Source organism: Chenopodium album, chromosome 5, assembly GCF_948465745.1.
Source record: "Chenopodium album chromosome 5, dcCheAlbu1.1, whole genome shotgun sequence".
In the NCBI taxonomy this organism is placed as follows: domain Eukaryota; kingdom Viridiplantae; phylum Streptophyta; class Magnoliopsida; order Caryophyllales; family Amaranthaceae; genus Chenopodium; species Chenopodium album.
This window is the reverse complement of record NC_137838.1, coordinates 34,965,306-34,975,020: the sequence shown is the minus strand read 5'-3', so window position 1 is coordinate 34,975,020 and position 9,715 is coordinate 34,965,306.

Below are 9,715 nucleotides of genomic sequence, written 5' to 3'. Positions count from 1 at the left end.
GATTGAGTTTTTCTCACTTTTCTGAAACCCATATGTGTTCTACATATGGACATAACCCTCTGGGAATTCATGCTCCATCTACCTGATTGAACGCTCTGAGCAACAAAGGTACATCCGAGAATGTTATATTCACCAAACCATGGAAGCGAGTTTTTTCTAAAACTCGCGGTGTCCCATCCACTCGCGCCAACCCTTCACGGTTAGGCTTCCGCGCGGTGCATCCGAACAATTAACCATGGACCCTTTATTGACTAAACCATATCCCGAACTTTAGAGAACTAGAGTCATGGTTAGGTTGCAAACTCATTGCATTATATTGTGCCTACTTGACTAATTGTCCATTATTTGTTGTGCATATACTATGTTTTCTTAACCGTTTGTTAGACTTGTGTTGAGATTTAATAATGACTTAAATAACTTTACCTAATTAATCAATTAATTAATTAATTTGAGTAAATAAAGTCTTTTTTTTAATCAGAATTGACTTTGTATGACTTTAGGCATACCCTTGTTGATTAATAACACCGAAAACAGTCTCAGATTGAAGCTCCGGCATTGATGCCAAAATCTAAACTGTAGCGCTACTCTGTGGAGTGTGGCGCCTGGCGATAGCTCTGTCGTCTGGCGCTACACTACACAGTGCGACGCCAGTCCTATCGTTTTGACGACAGTTCGGATTATTGATTGAGTCATCACCTAGTGTCTAATTAACCAGTTTTCTAATTAATTCGGTTAAATTTCGCTGTCATTAATACCTTGTTAAGTCATTAATTGAGTTTAGTCACATAGTCTAGCCACATGGCCATGACACGAGTCTTAACATATCACCTACACTCACTAGTCTTAGCACACACTTTGAGTATATGTCACCATGACCATGTCTTAGGTTCATGCATGAGTCGGTTTTTTCCGTCTTTTGAGTTGGGGGTACATTCTATTCATAATTCTTCATATCCCTCCATCTACATCATTTTTCTTCACATTCTATTCCAATCTTTCTTCACTTCCTCCATCCATTGCATGTTGAATAAAGATTGAGTCAAATAATTAATAATGAATATCCTCAAATTCCTTTTCCACAGTACTTGGTCGAAGAGAGAAGGGCGATTAATCAAGGACAACCTCTTTATTCAAGTTTCACTTTTTGATAAACCAATTCGTCAAAAGAGGAAGGCTAAAAGATAATGGCAAGTCAAGAAGAGGTCAATGAACTTAGGAATCAATTGAATGACGTGACTAAGGTGTTAAAGGCTTTAACCCTCAAAATTGATGACCCTATGAAACAACAACAAATGAACCTTATGCAAGAAAGCTTGAGCAAGCTATCTACTGACTATAAATTTGAGGGCATTAGTTCACAAGGGGTCTCGCTGGACAAGGAACTTCTTCCGCATAAGTTCAACGCCACAGACATCCCAAAATTCAAGGCAATAGATAACCCTTACTTTCATCTAAGAGCTTTTGAAACTATAATGAGCATTAAGGGTATCGATAAGAAGGTTTTCCCCTCTCTGTTCCCACTATCTCTCGAGACCGTTTGCCAGTAATGGTTCTTTTCTCTCAAGAAAGAGAAAACCTCTTCTTGGGAATCCATAGCAAACGCTTTCATAGATAGATATAAGTGCAGCATCCAAGACGAAACAGACCCTAGACAACTTGAGATGTTAAAACAAAAAGAAAACGAAGGGTTAACGTCTTTCTTCAATAAATAGAGGGAAAATTCCGCTAATATGGTCAAGGCTCCTACCGAAAAAGAATCTGTGAGAATGTTTATCAAGAATCTCCAAGGGAAGTATTCAAGGCACTTAAAGTACCAACACAACCTGAATACTTTCAAGGTTGTCTATAATATAGGCATCGACATCGAAGATGACCTTCTGAAAGATATTAGTGCAAGAGGAAAGAAAAACGACCATTCTTCTTCTTCCTCTCCCATTAATGAGGTACATGCCACGAACGCCTCTAAATCGCAAATCCAAAGGTCAAAAAGAGTGTTCACCCCACTTGGTATGAGTTATGAAACGGCTTTCGAGAAGTTACACCAAAAAGAACTAGTCATGCCCGTAGGGCCTATCAAAGATCCAGTTCCAGAAGCCAGGACACTCAAGTGGGACCCTAATAAGCACTGCAAATATCACCAAGGAAAGGGTCACGACACTGAGGAGTGTTGGAAACTCAAAGAAGCTATTCAAGATCTGATCGATAACAATGAAACTTCCGAAATTCTAGCCATCGAAGATGATCAAACATCCTTCGATCCATCACTCCTTATCACACCTGTAGGTGAGCCCATGATTGAGACAGCTTATATAACCTCTCTCGATGAAGTGGCCATGATTGGGGAGGATGAAAGTCTTTTCTTAGATAATACCAGGGAAGACTCGTCAAGTCTAAAAGAGGACGTTCGAAAACTGCAAGATGTCGTTGCCATGCTCTTGAATGTGGTAGAAGGATTAGCAAATCGGGTAATGGCCATCGAACAAAATCCTCGCAAAGGGTTTAATGAAGAACTCAATGCTCCTAAGCCACGGGAAAAACAGACCATTGAAGAATACACACCAATAGAAATGACTTACAATGAAGCCTTTGACTGTCTTCACGATTAAGGTCTTATTCACTCCATTAGTCCCAGTCAAGATTCTCCACCTGAAAAACGTTTTCCCAATTGGGATCCAAATTCCTATTGTCGATGCCATAGAGGTCGCGGTCACACTACCAAAAAGTGTCTCGCACTCAAGGATCGTGTTCAAGACTTCATTGATTCAAATCTCCCTCATGTTCCTCCGCGCGACAAGAACGCCAAGATCAGTAACAATAACAACAGTGGCTGTAAAGGGAAGAAGAACGACTATCCTTCTCTTTCCAAAAACACCTACTCTAGCAACAATGTTGGTACTTTTGACCTTAATGAGATTTTAGGATTTAGAAAGCAACAAAAAAGGGATTTTACCCCTATTGGAATTAGCTACGATGATGCTTTCCATCGACTCCATGCCAAGGGACTCATTACTCCTATTAGACCTCTTCAAGATCCCCCTCTTGAGAAGAGATTGCCTAGTTGGAATCCAAACGTGCGCTGCAAGTACCATCAAGGTAGGGGTCATGCTACTGAGAGCTGTTGGAAGCTAAAGGAGGCTATCCAACATTTGATTGATAATAACAAGCTTCCCACACCTCCAGTTAACAAGAATAGCGACTGATAATAAAGCAAACAACACAAGACAAGAGGCGAGCTTCAACGACGAGATTTCATGACATCTTTTTTCTTTTTCTCTATTTACCCTTTCCCCAATAAGTCTAGCATAGGAACCTTTCTTTTCCCTTAGATTAACTTTGTAGATTCTTTCTTTGCCCTTTTTATTTTAATAAAATGAGCATTTATTATCTTACATATGATCATTTCATTACATTGCATTATAAAAAAAAAAAAAAAAAAAAAAAAAAAAAAAAAAAAAAATTATTATCGAATTAAGCACAAGGTATACCGATGATTTAAGGCACCCCTTGTAGTCACATCATATTACCTTTCACCCTTCAAATATGCAATCCTTTCTTCATAAACCACTTTGAGCCTTGTCTAACGATAGACCTTTCATTTTTCAACCCATATCTACCTAACCTTGGGATGGGACAGTGTGCAACTTATGCAATTCTAAAAAAGGCTTGAGTGAATTCAAAAGATTAGAATAGCAAAAAAATAAGCAAATAAAAAATAAAAGTGTACAAAAGGGCAAGTGTTCTAATGTCTTTGACATAAACATGTCTTCGATATGAACACGTCTCAGATTGCGTCTCTTATCGAGTGCTCGGTACCGTGCCTGAGAAACATGAATGCCAAGTGAGTGATAGACCGCATGATCGGGATTGCCCACACTTATAAAAATAAAATAAATGCTAAAGCTAAAGAAAAAAGAGTAGAAACTCAAGCATAAAAAATAAAGATTCAAAAGCAAGGTTGCACACCTTGGGGGCTTATCGAGGGTCTTGAGCCTTTATCCCCTTTTTCTATAACCTTTAGTCTAACCACGTTACAACCCTTAAAAGACCTTTTTGAGGTATACACACACTTGTGCGAGGTTCGGCTAGAGCTACGTTCGGCCTGATTCCTAACAGATACGTAGGCAACCTCACATCGAGGTGCGGCCGTAATAAACATGCATTCATATTCACATTCACACACTTACACCATGATCATATCAAGGGATATCTTATGCTCATCCCTATTCATGTAGAGCTAGACTTGGGGGCTTGATCCCTACATCATTAGCTTACCTAGCCTAAGAGTCACCACTATTTGACTCTTTTCAATATATTTTCACATACTTAGCTCTCGCGGCCTAACTTTAGTGTCACTATCACACACATCACAGATACATGACCAAATATACTTCCCTTAGGAACCCTTTGTCATTAAATCTTAACACAAGCTGAAGCATGCCTTGTCATATCAACATCACTCATCAATCATCACGAAGTATGAAGTGCTTAGCCTCCACGACTAAGTTACCTAAATACTTTCATTATCGAGCTAACTAGGATAGTCTAAGATGTTACAATCCTTGTACTGTGAGAAACAATATTTGACTAAGCTCATTCAACATGCACCTTCAAAAACTTCGCTTCGATTCTTTTTCGTGTCTTTCTTTTTCGGGAGAAAGTCGGTACCCTACACAAAAATGACGGAAAATTTTTGCTTTTTTGCATTTTCGAGTCGCACAATCATAATACAATGCACACACGGGTCATGATTCACACGTGTTATATCACTTCGAGTCGATTCGACCTCAAGTCAATCACAGCGAGTCAAGTTTATACCTTGAGTCATGTCAAATCAATGAGTCAAGAGACACTAAACCTTAGGCCAACCCTAAGATAATTAAAGAGATTAGCAAAGTTCTATAGTCAAAAATAAATACAGGTGCAGCAGAATAGGGAAGACCCTACTCCAGCGCCAGATGACAACATCTAGCGTCTGGAAATAGATCTCAGCGCTTGGCGCTAGATCCCAGCGTCTGGCCACGGAGCCAAATTTTTGGCGCCAGAGATATTTTAGCAGCAACAGAGTTCGAAGCCTCTCAGAAAGGTGATTTCGACCTCATACGGCAATTTCGGGTTCCTTGGTGCGCTAGTTAGCCCCTATGAGCAATTTGACATGATTTAGTAATCGGCTTGATTACAATCACAATAAGTGATCGACTTGATGAAAGATCGTCTCACTTAGCTTAAAGCGCCTAAGAATTGGCTCATCACGGAGACACCGACATACTGGTTTTAGCGGAAGCAAATTTCAAGCGAGCTTTAGAGATCGACAAGCGTTGGTCTTTGGAAATTTTTCTTCGGAATATTATCATCAAAGCTCTTTTGTTCAGAGACGCGTGGACATTTCTTTCAAAGCTCTTTTGTTTAGAGATGTGTGGACAATCCTTTCAAGCTCTTTTGCTCCAGAGACGTGTGGGCATCCAATTATCAAGCTCTTTTGTTCAAAGATGCGTGGACATTTCTTTCAAGCTCTTTTGTTCAGAGACGCGTGGGCATATCATCGAAGCTCTTTGCTCCAGAGACGCATGGACATATTAATCCAAGATCTTTTGCTCAGAGACGCGTGGGCATCCTATTATCAAGCTCTTTGTTCAGAGACGCGTGGACACATCATTCAGAAGTTCATAACCAAAAAAGGGAAGCTCTTTGTTCAGAGGCGCGTGGACATATTAAAAGAGAAGCTCTTTGTTCAAAGGCGCGTGAGGACATATTAAAAGAGAAGCTCTTTGTTCAAAGGCGCGTGAACATATCAAAAGAATAACAAAACGAAGCTCTTTGTTCAGAGACGAGTGAACATTGAAATAGCAAGATGGCGTTCCCTAGATTGTGGAGAGTTGTCACAAACAACTGAAGGTGATTTCAAGCGAAATTGTCTTCGATCGTGTTCCCTTAGACGTGGAAGATGGTCATAAAGCGAAAGAGGATTGTTTCAAGCGAAACAATCTTCGATAGTATTCCCTTGGACGTGGAGTATTATCAAAGCGGAAGAGGATCATTTCAACTGAAGCAATCTTCTATATTGGAGGCAGTTACAAGCGTAGCGGTTTTCAAGCGGGATGGCATTCTCTTGGAAGGAGGTCATCAAAACAACAGCAATGCGGCAACGAATCGGTTACCTTTAGAGACGTGTGCTCGACGGTGCAAGATGCGCGTTTCTTAACTCTTTTATCTGTTTAACTAACGCTAGTTTTGCAGGTATCGGCGTTAAAAGAGTGATTTAGGATCGCAGAACGTTCTAAATCATTCTCCGTCCCTATCGATACTTTGACTTTTGTTTTCGAAACTTGTGTTTCTCCAAACTCAGTCAAAGTGAGGGCTTCTGTAGACACCCATTTGCGTCTCCCCGAAACCAAACCCGGTGATGAGTACCTTTCACGTCGAATCATAATCTAAATGAAGTGAAAGTGTGGAAAGTCTAATGTTGCGGATAGTTTTAATTTCCTTTCTCTTCTCTCTGTTTTTGGAAACCTATTTAAAGAAAACAGCCAATCCAGTTTAGTTGGTCCATGATATGGGCCCAATAGTAGTATAGTTGGATGGGGCTTGACAAGAGCTTTCCAACGATATATTATAAGCCCAATTCCGATGAATATTGAGGAAGTTGTGGCCAATTTACAGAACTGGGCCCGGTTTGAGCCTTATATGCGGCCCAATGATCTAGGGAGGGCCTAATATAGATTTATCTTCCTAATGCAATTAGGAATGGTTTTAGTCTTCTTGATTCTTCTTGAAGGTTCTTTTCATTCCTAATTTAATTAGCATTGATAAATTGACTTTTGTTGACTTTTCAGAATTTTAATTAAAATCAAAGAACGTTTCTTGAGGAAGATACGATTTTATCCTCTTATACGGCAATTTTTATCTGATTTTAAGAAAACGTGTGAATTTCCGAATTAGCACCAAACGCCAGCTGTAGCGCCTGGCGCTACGCTTGGCGCCTGGCGCTAATGTTGGCGTCTGGCGCCAATAGCCTGCGTTGGCGCCAATATCGTTTTATGTGCGCCAGAACTCTGTTTTGATATTTTATCTTCTTTGGCTGATTTTCTTTATAAATAACTTGCTAAAAACTCCGTTTTCGATAACCAATTTTCATTCATCTACAACCTACAATAATCAATTCTCATCAATTCTTATTCTATCTATTATCTACCAACTATCATCAAGATTTTCTTGATTACCCTCTCTCTCTCTCTTTTCTAAACTAGCCTTCTCTCAAATATAAAAAAATTCCGCATTTGCAAGATCGAGAAACAGCTAGCCACATTCGAAGTTGTCTTCTCCCTAGACGTGAAAGGTTTAATTTCTGAGGGTTTGGTCCCAAATCTCTCTATCCATTATTTAATTTAATTGTTTTGCTTATTATTTTCCTTGAAGTTACTAACGCGTGTATTTTGTTATCAGAAAGAGGTACGAGGCATCAAAGTAAGTGCTTTAATAATTTTTATTGATGTTATGACATAGAGTTCATGTTTAGGTTGTTATTATGATATTCCTAGTATCATGTCTAGGGTTACTTTAATACTAAATATGATTGTTATTATTCCTTTTATGTTCTTCCTAATATTTAAGATTGTTAGTATCATGTTAGGGCTAAATATATGATTTTTATTGTTTAGTGACATGCTAGGATTTGTTATTAATCTTGTTAGTATCATGCCTAAGATCTTGCTATTTTTATTATGCTTATTATTAACATGATTATTTCAATTATTGTTATTATTTTGATTATTTATCATGTTGCTTGATATATTATTTATTGTTATTGCTTGATCACGCCTTTTATGCATGTTTAAAAGGGAATTTGTTTTGTAATCACGCTTAATAAGATATTTAATAATCTTGTTTAGGGTTAATATGATTATAGTTCAAGTGATCGCCAATAATAGATTTATTTGTGCATTTAATATTCAACCAACATAGATTAAACAGGTTTAGGGTTAATCCTATTGCTTGTATGTTAGTCAGAAAGCGCCCATGAATACGATCAGAATAAAGTAGAGGCATATTATTAGGGCAGGTTCAATCTCTTTTAGGTTGGATTTTTACCTTCATCCCCGAACCCTATTTGGTTCAAGGCCTTATGGAGTTGATGATCTCTTGGATCGTTAAGGGGTGTAACCTTCACCTCGTGAACGGTTTACAAGTTCCTGAAAAACTTGTTGGCGACTCTTTTGCTCTATCTTCTTTCCCTTTGGACGCCACCGTACTTTAGTGTATGATCACAGTGGGGTTCAAGCTAGGGGTTAACGCTTGAAATATTCCCCACAGGCACCCTCCTCAAGGGTTATGTGGTGTGTACATAAAGTGGGGCTTATACCTTTGAGGTCATAACGCTTGAGCTTGGCTTTTACTCAAAACACCACATAACGCTTTAGCTTGGCTTTTACTCAAAGATGCGCTAACAATCACGGGGTAAGTAGAATTAGGGCCTAAGAATTCATACCTTAGGTGTGATGGTAAAGGTTTTAGCTCTACCATAGGAACACCTTTAATTACCTTCCTTGATCAAAGCCGCTTGCAAAGCCTCTTGGCTTGAGATTTTCATGCAAATTTGCTCATCACTTCCCTCAACGCTTCTATCCAACAAGCTCTCATACAAAGCCATGTCCTTGCTAGGAGCACCTATCTTTTCCTTATTCAACAAAACACAATCGAGAGGATCATTAGTTGGGAGCAAGTGCTCATGCATTGAATGTACAAGATTATCTAAGATTTCAACTCTCATGCAATTCTCAAGAGATGAAGAAGGATATTTCATACTTTCATTCAAATCAAATTCAACTCCCACTTCTCCAACTTTAAGTGAAATCTTAGCACTTTTGACGCCAATCAAAGCACCCGAAGTAGCAAGAAATGGTCTACCAAGAATAATAGGAATTGTAGAATCCTCATCTATGTCAAGGACCACAAAATCAACCGAAATGATGAACTTTCCTACCCTTAAGGGAACATCCTCTACCTTGCCCCTTGAGATTTTAATTGATCTATTGGCTTATATCAAGGTAATATTGGTAGGTAAAAGTTCTCCCTTCTCTAGTCTTTGATATACCAAGTATGGCATAATGCTAACACTAGCTCCTAAATCACACAAGGCATTAATAATTTGCATTTTATAAATAGCACAAGGGATAAAAAAGTTTTCGGGATCCTTCAACTTGGGTGGGATTTTGTTCATTATGATTGCACTACAATTCTCGGTCAAGTTAACCGTTTTCGTCACATCACATGTTCTTTTTCCACTAAAAATCTCCTTAAGGAACTTTGCATAATTTGGCATTTGTTCTATCACATCGGTAAAAGGAAGAGTAAGATAAAGTTGTCTAAGCATCTCTATAAATTTCCCAAATTGCTCGTCTTGCTTGTGCCTATTATACTTTTGGGGGTAAGGGAGCTTAGGTTTGTAAACTTATCTCTCTCTCTCCTTCACCTTCTCAACTTGTTCCTTATTGACTTCCTCACCTAAAGTATTCTCATCTCTTTCATTCATAATTTGGCCACTGCTAGGACTATCATTAACATCATTCTTCTTAGAGATTTCACTCTTAAGGACCCTACCACTTCTGGTCACAATAACATTCATAGGGATCTTAAGATCTAAGCTTTGTGAAGTCAAAGAAGAAAGATTTGTAAATTCTTAAACTCATTAGCCAATTGAGAAATTTGGTTCTCTAACCCC